The sequence below is a fragment of the Mus caroli genome, unplaced genomic scaffold (assembly GCF_978045245.1).
Source record: "Mus caroli unplaced genomic scaffold, Mus_caroli_1 scaffold_4, whole genome shotgun sequence".
Taxonomy (NCBI): domain Eukaryota; kingdom Metazoa; phylum Chordata; class Mammalia; order Rodentia; family Muridae; genus Mus; species Mus caroli.
In genome coordinates this window covers 52,863,474-52,884,068 of record NW_028227259.1, presented here as the reverse complement: position 1 = coordinate 52,884,068, position 20,595 = coordinate 52,863,474, and the positions used below count along the sequence as shown (strand labels likewise).

General features: G+C 39.0%; 1 pseudogene; it reads right to left on the bottom strand.

The window, feature by feature from the left end:
• Positions 1–20,595, bottom strand: part of LOC110295522 (cytosolic beta-glucosidase-like) — a 171,246-nt pseudogene that overhangs the window by 38,216 nt on the left and 112,435 nt on the right.

Sequence of the window (20,595 nt, the reverse complement as noted above, 5' to 3'; positions counted from 1 at the left end):
AGCAATACCTCTCCTGGGCATATATCCAGAAGATGTCCCAACCGGTAAAAAGGACACATGTTCCACTATGTTCATAGCAGCCCTATTTATAATAGCCAGAAGCTGGAAAGAACCCAGATGTCCCTCAACAGAGGAATGGATACAGAAATTATGGTACATTTACACAATGGAGTACTACTCAGCTATTAAAAAGAATGAATTTATGAAATTCCTAGCCAAATGGATGGACCTGGAGGGCATCATCTTGAGTGAAGTAACACAATCACAAAAGAACTCACACAATATGTATTCACTGATAAGTGGATATTAGCCCAAAACTTAGGATACCCAAGATTTAAGATACAATTTGCTAAACGCATGAAACTCAAGAAGAATGAAGACCAAAGTGTGGACACTGTGCACCTTCTCAGAATTGGGAACAAAACACCCAGGGAAGGAGTTACAGAGACAAAGTTCGTAGCGGTGATGAAAGGATGGACCATTTAGAGACTGCCGTATCCAGGGATCCATCCCATAATCAACTTCTAAACGCTGACACCATTGCATACACTAGCAAGATTTTGCTGAAAGGACCCAAATATAGCTGTCTCTTGTGAGAAGATGCTGGGGCCTAGCAAACACAGGAGTGGATGTTCACAGTCAGCTATTGGATGTATCACAGGGCTCCCAATGGAGAAGCTAGAGTAAGTACCCAAGGAGCTAAAGGGATCTGCAACCCTATTGTTGGAACAACATGATGTACTAACTAGAACCCCGGAGCTCTTGTCTCTAGCTGCATATGTATCGAAAGATGGCCTAGTCAGCCATCAATGGAAAGAGAGGCCCATTGGACTTGCAAACTTTATATGCCCCAATATAGGGGAATGCCAGGGCCAAAAGAATGGGAATGGGTGGATAGGGAAGTGGGGGGGCGCTATGGGGGACTTTTGGGATAGCATTGGAAACGTAATTGAGGAAAATATGTAATAAAAATATTAAAAAAAAAGTTAAATAAAATATTCTCATCAATATTGAAAAAAAATGGAAACAGTCAAAACTATTGTGTCAAAGTTGAGGGAAATCTTGGCTTTTCTGATAGAGATTTAAAATTTGCATTCAGTTAAACCCAGTCAACTGAAACTCGGAAGTAAGTTTCTTTGTTTTGTCTCAATTATACCATATTATTCTTCATTCTTTCATTCACTCATTTATTCATTATTCATTCACCGACTCAACAGATATTGTCCAAGATCCTCCAAATCCAAAGCAATGACTTGGCAACAGGGATCTGTCAATGAACCACAGAGAGCCCTTGGAGAGAATTGGCAATAAAACAGTATAGGTATGTTTACAGCAGGAGTGAACAAAGTGATAATGGAAAATAAGTCAAGGGTATAATATACTGTTAGATGATAGTTGATAATAATGATCATGGAAGGCTTAGCCAACAAATTCTCCTGAGTTAAAGGTTTAAAAGGAACAAAATATATGAATATATAGTTTGGAATAAAAGAAACAGAAAACATCCCCAGAAGACTGAATCACAAGCACAAAGGCTCTTGGATGGAAGCATTTATATGTGGACAAAAGGATGGCCAGACTATATTGAATTAGCAGATGTCAGAGATGGATAGATAGAAGTAGAAATGAAGAATGGAGACTAGATCAAGCAAAGGTCTTTTAGGCTGCAAGGATGTGGATTCTTACAAATGCTATTCTGAGTAAGATGCAAAAACTTTAGTAGTTTTTTATTTTTGAGAAGAGAAATGACAGAGCCTGACTTTGCTGGTGTGAAATATACATAGCTAGGAAGCAAGCAAAAAGCAGACATATTATTTAGAAGGCCGTTTTTGTAATGAGATAGACCACTGTAATAGAATGGGGACAATTGGGATCTTTAGCATATCTGTCACTTAATGGAATGGAGAAGATGACTGTAACTCTTCAAGTTCCTAAGTGTACACTTACATTTAAAATATCTATATAGCCCAATAACAGATATTTAACACTTGAGTGGCCAAGAACCCAGTAGCTACTTAATCCAAGAGATTAAGTGCCTCAGCAGAGTTATCCAGCAATGGCTACCCAACAACATTGATTGCCCAGTCCACAAAGTTGGGTAACTCAACAATCCTAATCTTTCAACAAAGACGTGGAGGATTCCTGGAAAGGAACTAGTCCCCAACGCACTTTGGAAGCCTGGAAACTCTGGTTCTGATATCACCAAAGGAATCAGAATCAGCAATAAGGTATCTTAACTCAGTGAGGAGTGGGAAGGTCAAGCTAGGAAAGTGTAATGATCTTTCTTTCCATGTGCCCTTTTTTATCTAGACTACGACCAAAAGGTGTCACCCCATGTTTGAAGTAGGCCTTCCCACATCAACTTAGGCAGTCACACACACACACCATGAAAAGAGCTGAACTTAGTAATATCATTGATAGTTGTGGGAACACTATGGTTGTGATGGGAGATATCAGTACATGTATTTCATGGTGGAATTTTGACTGTCTTGATCTTGTGCAGACAACCCCTGCTGCTATGAGTTGATGCATATAATCTTCATACTACATCAATAAGTCATGATTTCTGAACTCTCCTGTTCATTCACCAGCTCCTATATTCTTTCTCATATCCTCTTTCATGATAGCCTTTGATCCCTCGAAGGGATAAAATTGACGAAGATGTTTCATCTACAGCTAAGTATTCACAGTTACTCCTGCTCAGCATGTTGATCAAATGAAAATAAGAATTGCTGGCAAAACTTAGAGTAACACAAACCTATGGGCATAAATACTTAAAAGGTCATTTAACAGCATGCCTATGTAGCAGAATAACAAAAGTAGGTTCCCCCAACAGCTCATGATATCCAATCAGAAATCAATTAGCCCCAAAACCATCATACCACTACTCTACCAGTAAACATATGTGCCAAACAAGCCAGTATCACAGCACGCAGAGTCTAGCATCAGGTAAGAGCATTGATTTCTTTTCTCTCCTACCAGCCTACATAGCACCATTTAGCACTATTTAAGCTAGCCAGCAGGGAGAGACTTTCCTGGTCAATTGCAATTGATTTCTCAATGACACATATTCAAAATGAGTGTTGTCTTCAGAACACCATCTAGTTATGGGAACAAACAAGAGCAGTGGCAATATTCTGTGTTGTTTGGGGTGCTTCCGGGGCTTCTCTGACCAACAATTGATAAGGTTGTATTCCATTTCTGGAACTGAGATTTTTGTAATAGCCCATGTCTTATGGGAGTAGCATTGACAAATCATGTAGAATATTTCTGTTCAATCTCCTCTTTAAAATTAATATGTTTTAGCTATCTTACAAAGTAGTACACATCTTCATATAAGTAACCCAACACCCACCTTCTCCTCTCCTGATTCTCCTATACCAACCTAACCGTTAAACCCAGAGCATCTCCTTCCTTTTGTGGCATCTATATTGGTCATTGAAATAGTAACAGGAAAGAAATGTTGACTGTGAGGCTACTTCTTGAGACATAAACCTTTGAGGAGGAAGTTGAAGCCTATGAAAAACAGTAAAAGCTAAGCTTTTTCCTTTCCAGGTGCATGAAAAGTGAGTCAAGAACTGGATCACTTTTCATCAGCCTATCTGTATCTTTCTTCTAGCTACTTCTATTTCTATCAAAGTAAAAATATCACCCAAAACTCTTCCATTTGGAAGGACTGCCCCATCTCCCCACAGTATCTTTCAGCACCAGTCTCAGTTTTTCAGCTTGGACACCCAGCCAGTTTACTCACCCTGTGCTCTAAGTCCTTTGTTCAGGCTCTGCATCTAGGAAGTCGAAGATAGGAAACACAACTCAGGTTTCAGAGACTTCCTCTGGGAAACTATCTTTAGTAAGTGAATAGGATTTCATAACCTTTCAATAACTCTTTTAAACATTCTGGGATTACACTATAGCAAAAAAGCCTGTGGTCTCGTTTGACCACTTACTAACCAATTCATGAGGTTGTTGGCTTCTTAAAGGTAAGACTTGTATTTTTTATTCATAGATTTCAAGAAACGTGATAATAATTTAAGAGTTCGATGTGGGGAAGGAGTGCTGTGGCACTCTGTCTTCTGGCCATTGCATGAGCTAAGTCCTTATGAACTCATAGCAGCTGTAGTTCCTGCACATAACTTCCACCAGATGGGGCCTTTCGACAACCCATCATGAGATGGAGAGGGTTCGTTAGGCTCCACTCTTCTTTGAGGAGCTATTGGCAGTCACAGGTTGGGTTAGTAAAATCAAAATAGATTATATAAATAGACAGAGAGAGAAAGGGGTGGTGGGAAACAAAGGGCAGCAGAGGGAAGGAAGGAAAAGAAAGAATGTGAGTAGTAGCAGCGACACTGCCATGGGTTTGACTCCCAAAGTTGATGGCTACAAAGCCTTCAGGAAATTATTTAATATCTTTTTCCTTACAATTTGAATTAGAAAATGTGATACTCATCTTTCGGTGACACCCTTAAAGCTCATACTCATACTATGATACTCAATAGAAGGCATGTTGGAAAAACAAATTCATCCTCACTATTATTTGAATCTGAAGACATTAGTGGAGCACTTGGGACTCAGGCTATAAACAAAAATTAATGTTTACAAATGTAGTTCTGAAGTTATGGTTCATAGCCCCTTGCCAAGGGGTCACATATCAGATATCCTGCATTTTAGATATTTACATTATCATTTATAACAGTAGCAATTCATAATTATGTAGTAGCAATATAAATAATTATATGGTTGGGGTCACCACATCATGAGGAAGTGTATTAAAAGGTCACAGTATTAAGAAGTTTGAGAGCCACTGGTTAACAAAATTAAATTAAGAGAAAGAGGGACTGGCTAAAGTTTAATTGACAAAACAGTTATCACCATAACAGTTTTTAGACCTTTTACGTTTGTCTCAATTGGTGCTTATGTGATGGGAAGAGAGAAAAAGATCCTAAGATTTCAACAACCATTGTTAATGCTAAAAGTTTTTAGCAACTATTGTTAGAGTCAAGAAGATGCTCTAGTGGTCAAAGGCAGCTACTTCTGTACACAAGCTGCTTTCTTCAAGACCATACAGTTTGTAACTCATATAATGAATATGACTACTTCTATTCATCCCAGTAGACGTCCCCATAGTTAAGAGAAGAGGTCATCTTATAAGTTGGATACCAGCATGTATTGTTTTCTCCTCAACAACTGCACCATCGTCTTCTATAATATTGGTGAGACTCAAATGGCTCCTTCAATAACCCCATATTAGGCAGCTTGGTGACCATTTCTAGTCTGATATACAGAGTAATAGTATTGTAGGATTTTCAACACTGAGACAAATAGAACAAAAGACAGAAGTGGATGGTAGAGGGAAGAGACACCAGCAATGGTGTGCAACTAGCTCACACTGCCATGGTGGACTATCACGAAGATTGAACACATGTCAGTAGATGGATCGATTTAGAACTTCCCAAGAGTTATATCATAACTGAGTATCTCTCCAGGCAAAGTAATGGTGAAAACCACTGTGTGAAATCAAGCTAGTTAAAAAGACATCAAGAGACCACATGGAACAAGTGCGAAGAAGTTGCTGCATGAGCACTCATAGGAAACAGTCACGCAAAAGAATGACAGCCAGTCAGGACTGGCTACAAGGGTCTAAGAAATCCTGCAGAAAACTTGTATTCTGTAATTATTGGGGTTATGTTGTAATAGTACAATCCTAGTGATAGTTTATTGAGGAAGTTAAAAATATGGCTTTCTAGGTACAGAGATTAAATTATGAATGAATCCCAGTGAAAATTTTCTTCATTAACAGATGCCTTTGTGAAAGATTTTGATTAACTAACCTGATTTATACTTTCATGTTTAAGAATTAAATTCACAATAATTCAACAGAGAATCTTTGTAGACAAATTCTATACAGAGAAAAAAGACAATTATTCACTTGCTTGGGGATTTTGTAAATTTTTAAATCATTTTTAGGACCTGGTGGTATTGGTCTAGAAATCAAGGCAGAAGATCAGAAGGGCAGGTCCTACATGCACTACAGAGTGAATTCAAGGATAGACACAGCAATTGAATGAGAATCTGACCCAAGATAATACGTAAATAGAGGCCTGGGGCATAGGAATCTCAATGGTAAAGGACTTACAAAGCATGTAAGAGGATTTTCATTCAGAGCCCAGTTCTGCCAAAATCTTTATTTCAGATGTTGACATTTTACATTTTTATCCGATGTATAATTAGGAAATATCCTTGTCGGGATTCCCGGATTCCGCCAAGACTGGTCTGCGTAGGTTGAGTGTGGACTGCAGAGGCTAACAGCTTCTGGGAAAGGCAGAAGCCACAGAGCTTCTGGGGCAGACCGTGTTTGGGGTTCCAGACATCCGGGCACCTTCCCTGCCAGAGGAGAGGTATCTGGCTTGCCCAGGAGGGCTTTGCCACAGCATCTGGGGGAGACATCTTGGTTCACAGATCCCACCAAGACTACTCTGGGCAGGTGAGAGTGTGGACTACAGAAGCTACACAGATTCTGGGACAAGCCCTGTTTCAGGCTGTCTTCTTCTGCCAAGAGTCAAGACCGAACACAAGATATCTGTCCACCTTCCCTGCAAGAGGAGAGTTGGGTTGCAGAGAGTGCTCTAAGCACTGAAACTCAGGAGAAATCTAGTCTTCTAGGTCTGCTGATAAAGGCTAACAAAATCACGAGAGGAACAAGCTCTAACCAGATACAACTATAACAACTAACTCCAGAGATTAGCAGATGGTGAAAGGTAAATGTAAGAATCTTACTAACAAAAACCAAGACCACTCAACATCATCAGAACCCAGCACTCCCACCTCAGTCAGACCTGGGTATCCCAAAGCACTGGAAAACCTAGACCTGGATTTAAAAGCAAATCTCATGATGATGGTTGAGGACATCAAGAAGGACTTTAATAACTCATTTAAAGAAATACAGGAGAACACTGCTAAAAAGTTACAAGTCCTTAAAGAAAAAACAGGAAAACACAACCAAAGAGGTGGAAGTCCTTAAAGAAAAACAGGAAAACACATCCAAACAGGTGATGGAAATGAACAAAATCATACTAGATATAAAAAGGGAAGTAGACACAATAAAGAAAAACCAAAGTGAGGCAACGCTGGAGATAGAAACCCTAGGAAAGAAATCTGGAACCATGGATATGAGCATCAGCAACAGCATACAAGAGAAGGAAGAGAGAATCTCAGGTGCAGAAGATTCCATAGAGAACATAGGCACAACAATCAAAGAAAATGCAAAATGCAAAAAGATCCTAACTCAAAACAACCAGGAAATCCAGGATGCAATGAGAAGACCAAACCTACGGATAATAGGAGTAGATGAGAATGAAGATTTTCAACTCAAATGCCAGCAAGTATTTTCAACAAAATAATAGAAGAAAACTTCCCAAACCTAAAGAAAGAGATGCCCATGAACATACAAGAAGCCTACAGAACTCCAAATAGACTGGACCAGAAAAGAAATTCCTCGCAACAAATAATAATCAGAACAACAAATGCACTAAATAAAGATAGAATATTAAAAGCAGTAAGGGAAAAAGGTCAAATAACATATAAAGGCAGGCCTATCATAATTACACCAGACTTTTCCCCAGAGACTATGAAAGCCAGAAGATCCTGGAATATACAGACACTAAGAGAACACAAATGCCAGCCTAGGTTACTATACCTGAGACTATGAAAGCCAGAAGATCCTGGACAGATGTTATACAGACACTAAGAGAACACAAATGCCAGCCCAGGTTACTATACCCAGCCATACTCTCGATTACCATAGATGGAGAAACCAAAGTAATTCACGACAAAACCAAATTCACACATTATCTTTCCACAAATCCAGCACTCCAAAGGATAATAACAGAAAAAAAAAATACAAGGATGGAAACCACGCCCTAGGAAAAGCAAGAAAGTAATCCTTCAAGAAACCAAAAAGAAGACAGCCACAAGAACAGAATGCCAACTCTAACAAAAAAAATAATAGGAAGCAACAATTACTTTTCCTTAATATCTCTTAATATCAATGGACTCAATTCCCCAATAAAAAGACATAGACTAACAAACTGGCTACACAAACAGGACCCAACATTCTGCTGCTTACAGGAAACCCATCTCAGGGAAAAAGACAGACACTACCTCAGAGTAAAAGGCTGGAAAACAAATTTCCAAGCAAATGGTCTGAAGAAACACGCTGGAGTAGCCATTCTAATATCGAATAAAATCGACTTCCAACCGAAAGTCATCAAAAAAGACAAGGAGGAACACTTCATACTCATCAAAGGTAAAATCCTCCAAGAGGAACTCTCAATTCTGAATATCTATGCTCCAAATGCAAGGGCAGCCACATTCATTAAAGAAACTTTAGTAAAGCTCAAAGAACACGTTGCACCTCACACAATAATAGTGGGAGACTTCAACACCCCACTTTCATCAATGCACAGATTGAGGAAACAGAAACTAAACAGGGACACAGTAAAACTAACAGAAGTTATGAAACAAATGGACTTTTCACATATCTACAGAGTATTTTATCCCAAAACAAAAGGATATACCTTCTTTTCAGCACCTCGCGGTACCTTCGACAAAATTGACCATATAATTTGTCGCAAAACAGGCCTCAACAGATACAAAAATATTGAAATTTTCCCATGCATCCTATCAGATCACCATGGATTAAGGCTGATCTTCAATAACAACATAAATAATGGAAAGCCAACATTCACATGGAAACTGAACAACACTCTTCTCAATGATACCGTGGTCAAGGAAAGAATACAAAAAGAAATTAAAGACTTCTTAGAGTTTAATGAAAATGAAGCCACAACATACCCAAACTTATGGGACACAATGAAACCATTTCTAGGAGAGAAACTCATAGCTCTAAGTGCCTCCAAAAAGAAACTAGAGAGAAAACACACTAGCAGCTTGATAACACACCTAAAAGCTCTAGACAAAAAAGAAGCAAATTCACCCAAGAGGAGTAGAGGGCAGGAAATAATCAAACTCAGGGGCAAAATCAACCAAGTGGAAACAAGAAGAACTATTCAAAGTATCAACTAAAGGAGGAGCTGATTCTTTGAGAAAATCAACAAGATAGATAAACCCTTAGCCAGACTCACTAGAGGGCACAGGGACAGCATCCTAATTAACAAAATCAGAAATGAAAAGGGAGACATAACAACAGATCCTGAAGATATCCAAAACACCATCAGATCCTTCTACAAAAGGCTATACTCAACAAAACTGTAAAGCCTGGATGAAATGGACAAATTTCTAGACAGATAACCTGTACCAAAGTTAAATCAGGATCAAGTTAACTATCTAAACAGTCCCATATCCCCTAAAGAAATAGAAGCAGTAATTAATTGTCTCCCAACCAAAAAAAAAAAAAAAAAAAACAGAACCAGATGGGTTTAGTATCAGACCTTCAAAGAAGATCTAATTCCAGTTCTGCAGAAACTATTCCACAAAATAGAAGTAGAAGGTACTCTACCCAACTCATTCTATGAAGCCACAATTACTCTGATACCTAAACCACAGAAAGATCCAAAAAAGATATAGAACTTCGGACCAATTTCCTTATAAATATCAATGCAAAAATACTCAATAAAATTCTTGGTAACCGAATCCAAGAACAACCAAAACAATCATCCATCCTGACCAAGTAGGTTTCATTCCAGGGATGCAGGGATGGTTTAATATAAGGAAATCCATCAATGTAATCCATTATATAAACAAACTCAAAGACAAAAACAACATGATCATCTTCTTAGACACAGAGAAAGCATTTGACAAAATCCAACACCCATTCATGATAAAAGTCTTGGAAAGATCAGGAATTCAAGGCCCATACCTAAACATGATAAAAGCAATCTACAGCAAACCAGTAGCCAACATCAAAGTAAATGGTGTGAACCTGGAAGCAATCCCACTAAAATCAAGGACTAGACAAGGCTGCCCACTTTCTCCCTACCTATTCAACATTGTACTTGAAGTCCTAGCCAGAGGACTACAACAAAAGGAGATCAAGGGGATACAAATTGGAAAGGAAGAAGTCAAAATATTAATATTTGCAGATGAGATGATAGTACATATAAGTGATCCAAAAAATTCCACCAGAGAAATCCTAAACCTCATAAACAGCTTCGGTGAAGTAGCTGGATATAAAATTAACTCAAAAAAGTCAATGGTCTTTCTCTACACAAAGAATAAACAGGCTGAGAAAGAAATTAGGGAAAAAACACCCTTTTCAATAGTCACCAATAATATGAAATACCTTGGCATGACTCTAACTAAGGAAGTGAAAGATCTGTATGATAAGAACTTCAAGTCTCTGAAGAAAGAAATTAAAGAAGATCTCAGAAGATGGAAAGATCTCCCATGCTCATGGATTGGCTGGATCAATATAGTAAAATTACTATCTTGCCAAAAGCAATCTACAGATTCAATGCAATCCCCATCAAAATTCCAACTCAATTCTTCAACGAATTGGAAAGGGCAATCTGCAAATTCATCTGGAATAACAAAAAACCTAGGATAGCAAAAACTCTTCTCAAGGATAAAAGAACCTCTGGTGGAATCACCATGCCTGACCTAAAGCTGTACTACAGAGCAATTGTGATAAAAACTGCATGGTACTGGTATAGTGACAGACAAGTAGACCAATGGAATAGAATTGAAGATCCAGAGATGAACCCACACACCTATGGTCACTTGATCTTTGACAAGGGAGTTAAAACCATCCAGTGGAAAAAAGACAGCATTTTGAACAAATGGTGCTGGCACAACTGGTGGTTATCATGTAGAAGAATTTGAATTCATCCATTCCTATCTGCTTGTGCTAAGGTCAAATCTAAGTGTATCAAGGAACTCCACATAAAACCAGAGACACTGAAACTTATAGAGGAGAAAGTCGGGAAAAGCCTCGAAGTTATGGGCACAGGGGAAAAATTCCTGAATAGAACAGCAATGGCTTGTGCTATAAGATTGAGAATTGACAAATGGGACCCCAAGAAACTGCAAAGCTTCTGTAAGGCAAAAGACACCATCAATAAGACAAAAGAGACCACCAACAGATTGGGAAAGGATCTTTACCTATCCTAAATCAGATAGGGGACTAATATACAATATATATAAAAACTCAAGAAGGTGGACTCCAGAAAATCAAATAACTCCATTAAAAAATGGGGCTCAGAGCTAAACAAAGAATTTTCACCTGAGGAATACCGAATGGCTGAGAAACACCTGAAAAAAATGTTCTGCATCCTTAATTATCAGGGAAATGCAAATCAAACAACCCTGAGATTCCATCTCACCCCAGTCAGAATGGCTAAGATCAAAAATTCAGGTGACAGCAGATGCTGGTGAGGATGTGGAGAAAGAGGAACACTCCTCCATTGCTGGTGGGATTGCAAGCTTGTACAACCACTCTGGAAATCAGTCTGGCAGTTCCTCAGAAAACTGGACATAGTACCACTGGAAGATCCTGCATACCTCTCCTGGGCATATATGCAGATGTTCCAACCGGTAAGAATGACACATGCTCCACTATGTTCATAGCAGCCTTATTTATAATAGCCAGAAGCTGGAAAGAACCCAGATGCCCCTCAACAGAGGAATGGATACAGAAAATGTGGTACATTTACACAATGGAGTACTACTCAGCTATTAAAAAGAATGAATTTATGGAATTCCTAGGCAAATGGATGGACCTGGAGGGCATCATGCTGAGTTAGGTAACCCAATCACAAAAGAACTCACATGATATATGTACTCACTGATAAGTGGATATTATCCCAGATATTTAGGATACCCAAGATACAAGATACAATTTGCAAAACACATGAAACTCAAGAAAATGAAGACCAAAGTGTGAACACTTTGCTCCTTCTTAGAATTGGAACAAAACACCCATGTAAGGAGTTACAGAGACAAAGATTGGAGCTGAGATGAAAGGATGGACCATCTAGAGACGAGACTGCCATATCCAGGGATCCATCCCATAATCAGCTTCCAAACGCTGACACCATTACATACACTAGCAATATTTTACTTAAAGGACCCTGATATAGCTGTCTCTTGTGAGGCTAAACCGGGGCCTAGCAAACACAGAAGTGGTTGCTCACAGTCAGCTATTGGATGGATCACAGGGCCCCCAATGGAAGAGCTATAGAAAGTACCCAAGGAGTTAAAGGGGTCTGCAGCCCTATAGGTGGAACAACAATATGAACTAACCAGTACCCCCCGGTACTCTTATCTCTAGCTGCATATGGAACAGAAGATGGCTTACTCGGCCATCATTGGAATGAGAGGCCCATTGGTCTTGCAAACTTTATATGCCTCAGTACAGGGGAACGCCAGGCCAAGAAGTGGGAGTGGTGAAGGGGAGTGCGTGGAGGGGAGTTGGGGGGCATTGTGGGACTTTTGCGGTATCATTGGAAATGTAAATGAAGAAAATACCTAATTAAAAAAATAATTTCACAAAATCTCCTTGTCTGGCAGAAGAGCTTTAGAATTATCTTGAACTGTACTTACCATTTCAACTGGATTCCAAAGACATAACAGTGCTTTTCTAAGACATACCAACCTTACAAAGTTGTAATTCACAGTGTTCTGTGGACTACTGCAGGGCCAGTAATACCTCCTCTCCATTCTGTTACTGCTACAATGTTACCTGGAATCATCTTGTAAATTTCTCTTGGGGGTTTGCCTATTTTCCATGCATCTAGCACCTAAACTAAACTACTAACTAAAGTTACACGTACTGGTACAAATATGTGCTCCTGATTTAATTTAGCTCTTCAGAGCTAAGCCAAGCATTAGCTGGAAAAGTCGTCTTGAACTTAGTGTGTACAAGCCTGGGATCTGCTACTGAACACAAGGACACAGGCTGTATATGGATGGCGGCCCACAGATGTGCAAAAGCAAGAACAGAGAAGAAATCAAACCCTGTGAGTGTTTCATTTCCACTAATGTAGAGTCAACTTTCTGCCACTTGATCAAATAAAAAATTTGTTGTGACTTAAACCCTTTTCTCTTCATTTCTTTGTAACTGAACAAGATGAATCTGATACTCACAGAGGATCCCAGAGTGTCCTGTCGGTTGAATAATTATTCAATGTAAGACATAGTTTAACAAATATTCTGTGTTTAGATACATAACATATATAAATAGACAGATGGATAGACAGACAGACAGATAGGTAGATTATAATGTATTAGATATAATACAAGTCATTGTGAACGTTTTCTAAGTGGATTTCATTGTTTGTTTAGTTAGGTAGGTAGGTAGGTAGGTAGGTAGTTTGGTTTGTGGGACAATATCTCATGTAACCCAGGTTCACCTTGAACACCCTGTATTGACAAAAGTGAGTGGGAACTTCTAATCCCTCTGCCTTTTCCTCACAAGTACTGAGATAACAGGCAAGCACAACCATCACACTTGGTTTTTGGCCGTGTTCTGATTCAAACCCAGGCCATTATAAAGCCATCTAACAACAGCTATATTCTAGTCCTCTCTATCTGTTTGGTTTTAATTGGAATCTTTTCAACAAACATAGAGTGAAGGTACTAGCACTGTCTAAGGGCATCTACACTATACAAACCAAGTGTGAACCACTATACATAGTTAAGCAGAGGATATTTGCTCTGGGAGATGAATCAATGAATTGCTGAGTTCCCTGACCTGGTCCTGTGGAATGTGGTAAATCTGAGACAGTGATGGTATCTGGTGGGGATTTTAGACTACAGACATAGAAATAGGGTTGTGAATTTAGAGTAAGAAAGAAGAAGAAGAAGAAGAAGAAGAAGAAGAAGAAGAAGAAGAAGAAGAAGAAGAAGAAGAAGAAGAAGAAGAAGAAGAAGCAAAAATCTCCAAAGCTGCCTTTTCTTTGGATCCTTCCTCTAATCCCAGTGGCTATTTCACACTGGGTAATACAAATCATCAACGTGCTAATTAAGCTGTGTTTCTCTTTGTACAGTCTTTTTGGCTTACTTGGAAGTGATAACAAATGGATCATCATTTTCCTTAGATCTGAGATCACAAAATGTCCACAGGCAATATACAGTCATGGTGATATAATAGATGGCCCAAAATATAAATACATAACGCTTTAAATATCACCCACCACAGAACCTGGAATATAGAATGTGAAATTTTCAGAGGCATGACTAATGGGGTGATTTCTATTTTTCCAGCAACTGAACGCCCAGTCCATGAACTGAGTGCATATAACACTTAGACAACAGTCTCAGAGAAAACTGACAGGTATATAGGGCATTTTATCTCACATTATGTGATTTGTGGAAGCAATCTCAACTGGAGGCACTTCAAAGGAAGGCATTAAACAAGTGTAAAATAACTAATCTACAAGTATTTATTAAGTGTTTGCTGTGTAGCTAGCCAAGCACAGGGTGCTTTGGAAGAAAGGAAGAATGTGAAACCTGCCAACCTAACAGAACACCCCACTAACCACGCCTCCTCTTTTTCATGCCTCTAAGCCATACAGGAGGCTCCTAGGTTAACTAGTTCAAAGCATGGTTGGATTCCCTTTGCTCTCAAGGCACTTTGACTGCCTATAACAGGCATGCTGAATCTCTCTAGGTACTGACTCCTAGTCCCAACACAGTTTCAGTGACAATAGGTGCTGCTTGCAATGACAACAAGATTGATAGGAGAGAATGAGATGAGGAGGAGAAGGGGATGCAGTAGAAGAAAGGGAATGGGGAGGTGAAGGGGAATGCAAAAGAGAGAGGTGGATGAGGAAGAAAGTAGCATTCTACAAGAGGTAAGGCTTAGTGGAGGATCTGAGGTCATCAGAGGTCATGGTTGGGAAAGGAGTTACTATCTTCCTCACATATAGAGGACTCATACAGTCCTCTATATATCTTTGGCTTCCTATCTGATGATATAAGTTCTTTCTTAAGCCAACACTCCTACAGCTATAGTACCATCCTCCATAAGATCTTCACAAGACCTAAACTGATACCAACGAAGCTCTCTGTAGCCTCAATAATGGGAAATAAATGACCTTCTTTTTTCTACAATGTTGCCTAACTATAATGGGCACAAATAATACAACATTGTATCCATCTTCTAAAAATCTAGCTATATTTACTATTAACTGTATATAACATATCCCCACAAAAGATTCCTTTCCAAAAGTTTGGTCAATATCTTGTGATACTGGGATCATATAAACATTGACATCATCATAATACATTGATATTCAGAGCTAGATTATCAGTGACTGGGTAGTACCTGTTTGGGAAAAAAATGGTCATAATTCAAAAGGCAATGACTTTGAAGGGTATATATTGTTCCATGCTTCCCTCCTCTCTATCTCTCTGTTTCTCTGTGTATCTCTCTCTCTCTCTCTCTCTCTCTCTCTCTCTCTCTCTCTCTCTCTCTCTCTCTCTCTCTCTTTCTCTCTCTCTCTCTCTCCCCTTCTGCTATGAAACATCTCTTTTCACTTCCACAAAAAGACCTATGACATTCTCTAGTATCTCTCATAGAGAAATGTCTCTTTATAGAAACACATCTCTTTGTCTCTTAGTGAGATACCCTCTATGCTCCAGGGTGTCACAAGAATGAGATATTTTATTTGATTGGAATCAATAACAGCTTGTCTCTGAGGCAAAAGGTATTGTCATTCTTGCAGAAATAAAGTAAATGAAGTGGGGACAAGTTGAATTATTCAAAAGAAAATGTATGATGATATCAGAAGAGGTGAGAGGTCACTAGAAAAGAAAAAAGTCAAAAGCCAAGTGATGATATCAACATTTCATCTGGCTACACATATACACCCTGGTCACAAACCGTGTGGTGGATAGTACAAAGGAGAGATCATTCTAACACAGGGTTGCTGAGTGGCACACTAACCTGAATTGGGCAACTGGTTGAGTTGGAAGATGTAAGGTGGAAATTGAATGTGAGGAGTAACCGCAAGGAAGGAAAGAGAAAGATTTTTTTTTAAGTTGAAAGAGGTTTTTGCCTACTTGACAGTTCTACCTTCCTTGTGAGGCATGTGCTGTAGGCTAAGCAGGATAGAAAATGAGCAAAGATAGACTCTGCAAAAATAAGGATGCATTAGAGCATCCTCAGAGGGGATGATCCTCTTGGGAATATTTTTATGTCCTAGCTAATTAGCCAAATAGATAATTCATTTTACTCTGGAGAATCGCATGTTCCCTGGGGGGAGAAAATAGTCAAAGTGTGCAAAAAGAGAGTCCCAGACTACTGTGAGCTTTCCTAAATACTGAACACCCATCATCCAGGGCTGAATCCAACAAAGACAAAGCAAGACATACATCATCCCATTTGAAGAGAAGCCCCCATGACCCTAGTCTTAAACCACTTCAGCTAATTTCTCTATGCCTTCACCCCAACATTTAGGCCTAGAGACAACTATTGCCATGGGAATATAGGTCCTCAGAAGAAACCTCTGTTACTATCAGAATACCCAGAGTCACACAATCTCATGGTGACAGAACTGAGGAAGGTGGGAGAGGGATGAATAATGATATCAGAACAGGTGAGTGAAGAGAATTGCCCCTATGTATAAGAGGGTGAGGGCAAACAAGGGAAGGAAATCTTCTATCAGCTCACCCTCTCCCAAGACACAATGTGATTTAGGAAACAAGATTGCACTGCAAGTTTTTAGCTACATGTCCAGATTATCCCAGGGATTGGGACAGCTATCCAGTTCTTCTGCAAGCAAGAGCAACCATTGTAACAGAGCTGGGTTCAGCAGACTGCAACATCACAAAGCTGTTTAGGCCTCACCATGCCAGAGCCATCTGGATGCATTTTAAGCTTTACTTGTGCTTTCTGCCTCTTGGTTTCTTCAAAAAAGACAAATATGCCACCTAAAGGACATCAATATTCTGAGCCCTTGGCAATAGTATTTCAAACCATATTTTAGTTAACTGACATTTATTTCTTGTATCAGTTTCTTGCACGTTGCTGGATTTAACCATTCCACAAGAAATTATATATTTAAGAAAGCTAGTGATTCTTTATTTTCCAAATAGGCAAGCCTACCAATCATGGCCATGGCTGGCCACAGCCTGCAAGGGGAAGTTGCAATGGACAGTCTGGAATCCTGAACTCATTGCTTTCATTTACAATCGTCTAACTTGCAGCAGCAGCTCTGGGTATCTAGGACAATTTCAAGGCAAACCATCAGCCTCCACTCTAATTATGAGCACAGAAGAAATCTTTGTGCATTGAAAAAGAACAGCTTCTTCATTCCTAGTAGCTGTAAGTCAAAATATCTTACAGCATAGAGAAACTGATGTGACCCACATTTGCCAGGTAATAACAGAGGCTTGGATGATTTGTCACATAGTCTGCTTGAAAACAGGGCCCAGGGTTCTTGTTAAGATTAAAGTTATTTCCACCTTACCATAACAACTGTCACTACATGTTAAAATGCCCCCACTTTATTCTACACTTCGTTGTTTTGGGTCCTAGCCCATAATTCTTCTAATACCAAAGAGCATACAAATTTCTATGGCTTTTCAAGAACAGAACGATTGGATATACTTCTAACTTAACTGCATTTGCTTGTATGGATTCTGTTTTCATACTATGGAACTTTAGGATTCCATAGTGGCATGGAGCATAGGCTAAGTGTGATCATAATAATAGTTCATATGAGTTTTCATTTTTACATGGTACACAGTAAGCTTGTAAGTAATAAATCCATGAAACATTATATATACATATCAAGAGATTTTATCATATATATGTGTGTGTATATATGATAATATATATATAATTATATGTGTGTATGTATACATACATATCATTATTATTATTTCCTCCTGGAGAACTGGTCAATTTCAAGGCAAAACCTTCCTTTCAGGGAATAGAGATAATGATAAACACCATAGAATTTTTCTTTTCACCCTAGCCCAAGGGTAACTCTGAAGTAAATATTTCACCCAATCACAAGAATTACATTAGGCTAGTATTTGGGGATTGTACACACACTTGTCTCTCAGTTGGCTATGTTTGCCTTAAACCGCATTCAGTCAGAGTTGTCCCCTATGAAAATCCAGGTAGGGTTCATATGGAGCACACTGTCTAGAAAATACTAGCATGTGACACCAAAGCCATCTCTAGGATAAGGTAATTGAAATTTTGGAAGATGTAAAGCCAGGAAATTAAAGCCAGTAGTGCCCCATAGGAAAGAGAGAAAGTCACTTCAATAAAGTGAGATTCGAGGACACATTAGCTTAGATATAGTAAAATCCAGGAAGAAAATATTCTAGTCAGATTAGTAACCCAGAGAACTCAGCACTATCCTATTCCATTTTTGTTGTGAATAATTTGACTGATTTTCTAGTCTAGGTTAAATTCTTTAAAAATCCCTTGAAATTGGCACTCTTGTAAATCACCAGTCTAGATATATAATATATAATAAAATACATAATGTACATTATAATATATCACACATAACATAATACACATTATAACTTCTTTTGTAAAATTTGATTATGTTCCTTTTATTTTCAGCATGTTTTATATTTCTTTTAGACAGTACCTAAAGTACTCACTAGAAAAAAAATTAATGGTTTTCCAAGATCTAATTTGCAACACACATACCACAAGGAATGGATGGGCTAACAATCCCTTACTCTACCCTCCCTCTAGGCATTTATATGCATGGAGTATTTGGGAAACACTGGGTGGGCTGTTACGGAAATGCAAGGAGGGAGGAGCACCAACAGGAGATGTTCTATTTATAAGATTTACTTTTTAAAATGATGTTTGTGAATATGTGTCTGTCTGTGGTAAGTGAATGTGACTGCAGGTGCCTTAAAGGCCAGAAAAGTAAGTTTGATCCCTTGAATCTGGAGTTATAGATAACTGTGAGCCATCCAAGTAGTTGCCCAGAACAGAAGCCAGGTTCTCTATGAGAGCAGAGCATACTCTTCACTGATGACAATAGACTCTTAATTCATATAGAATATATATCCGTAACTTCCAAGCACAAAACTTACATCTTATGCTATGACATCATATGTAAGAGGATAATCTTGGCTGCTTTAAGAAGGTGAAATAGGGGGGATAAGTGGGACCCAGGCACTCAGGAACTCTGCCTGGCACGAGTTCCTGCTGGTCTGGGCCAGTGCACTGAACAGACCTCAGGCACTAACTCCACAGCCAGTCTGACAACACCCATAAAATATGAACTAAACAGCACCCCCCAGAGCTTGTGTCTCAAGTTGCATATGTAGCAGAGGATGGCCTAGTCAGCCATCACTATGGAGAGAGGCCCTTGGTCTTGCAAAGATTATATGTCCCAGTACAGGGGAATGTCAGGGCCAGGAAGCAGGAGTAGGTAGGTTGAGGAGCAGGGTGGGCAGAGGGTATAGGTGACTTTCAGAGAAATGTAAATGAAGAAAATTAAAAACAAACAAACAAAAAAAAACCAAAAAATCAAACAAACAAAAAACAAACAAACAAACAAATAAACAAAAAAACACCTCAACACCCAGGCTCTCTAACAAGCCCAGGTACACAGGATCACAGGATCACAGAATCCCAGAAGCATGATCACATCAGGATCTCAGTTTCCAGGGGCAGCTTGACTCCCAGGAGCTCTGACACAACAAGGATCTCAGGATCAGAGGATCCCAGAATCACATGATCACAGAGACCGCTGAACTCTGAGGAATTTTGACCGAACTATGATCACAAGAAGGAGAGTCTTCAGTCAGATATAGCAAGGGCAGGTAGCACTAGAGAAAATCAGATGGCATGAAGCAAGCATAAGAACATAAGCAACACAAAGCCAAGGTTACTTGGCATCAAGTTTCCCACCATAGTAATTTCTGGATACACCGTTACACCAGGAAAGCAAGATTCTGATATAAAATCACTTATCTTGATGGTGATAGAGGACTTTAAGAAGGACATATATACTCCGTTAAAGAAATTCAGAAGAACATAGTCAAACAGGTGAAGGAAATGAACAATACCATCCAAGATTTAAAAATGGAAGTAAAAAACAATGAAGAAAACCCAAAGGGAGACAACTCTGGACATAGAAAACCTAAGAAAGAAGTCAGGAGACATAGATGCATCACCAACAGAATACAAGAGATAGAGGAGAGAATCTCAGGTGCAGAAGACACCATAGAAAACATTGACACAAAAGTCAAAGAAAATGCAAAATGCAAAAAGCTCCTAAACTAAAACATCTAGGAAGTCCAGGACATAATGAGAATCAGACTGGTTATGTAAACAGGACCCAGCATTTTGCTGTATACAGGAAAGGCAACTCAGTGACAAAGGCAGATACTACCTCAGAGTAAAAGGTTGTAAAACAATTTTCCAAGCAAATGGTCCCAAGAAACAAGCTGGAGTAGACATTCTAATATTTAATAAAAGCAACTTTCAACCAAAAGTTATCAAAAAGGAAAAGGAAGGACACTTCATACTCATCAAAGGTAAAATCTACCAAGATGAACTCTCAATTCTGAACATCTATGCTCCAAATGCAAGGGCACCCACATTCATAAAAGAAACTTTACTAAAGCTCAAAACACACATTGCAACACACA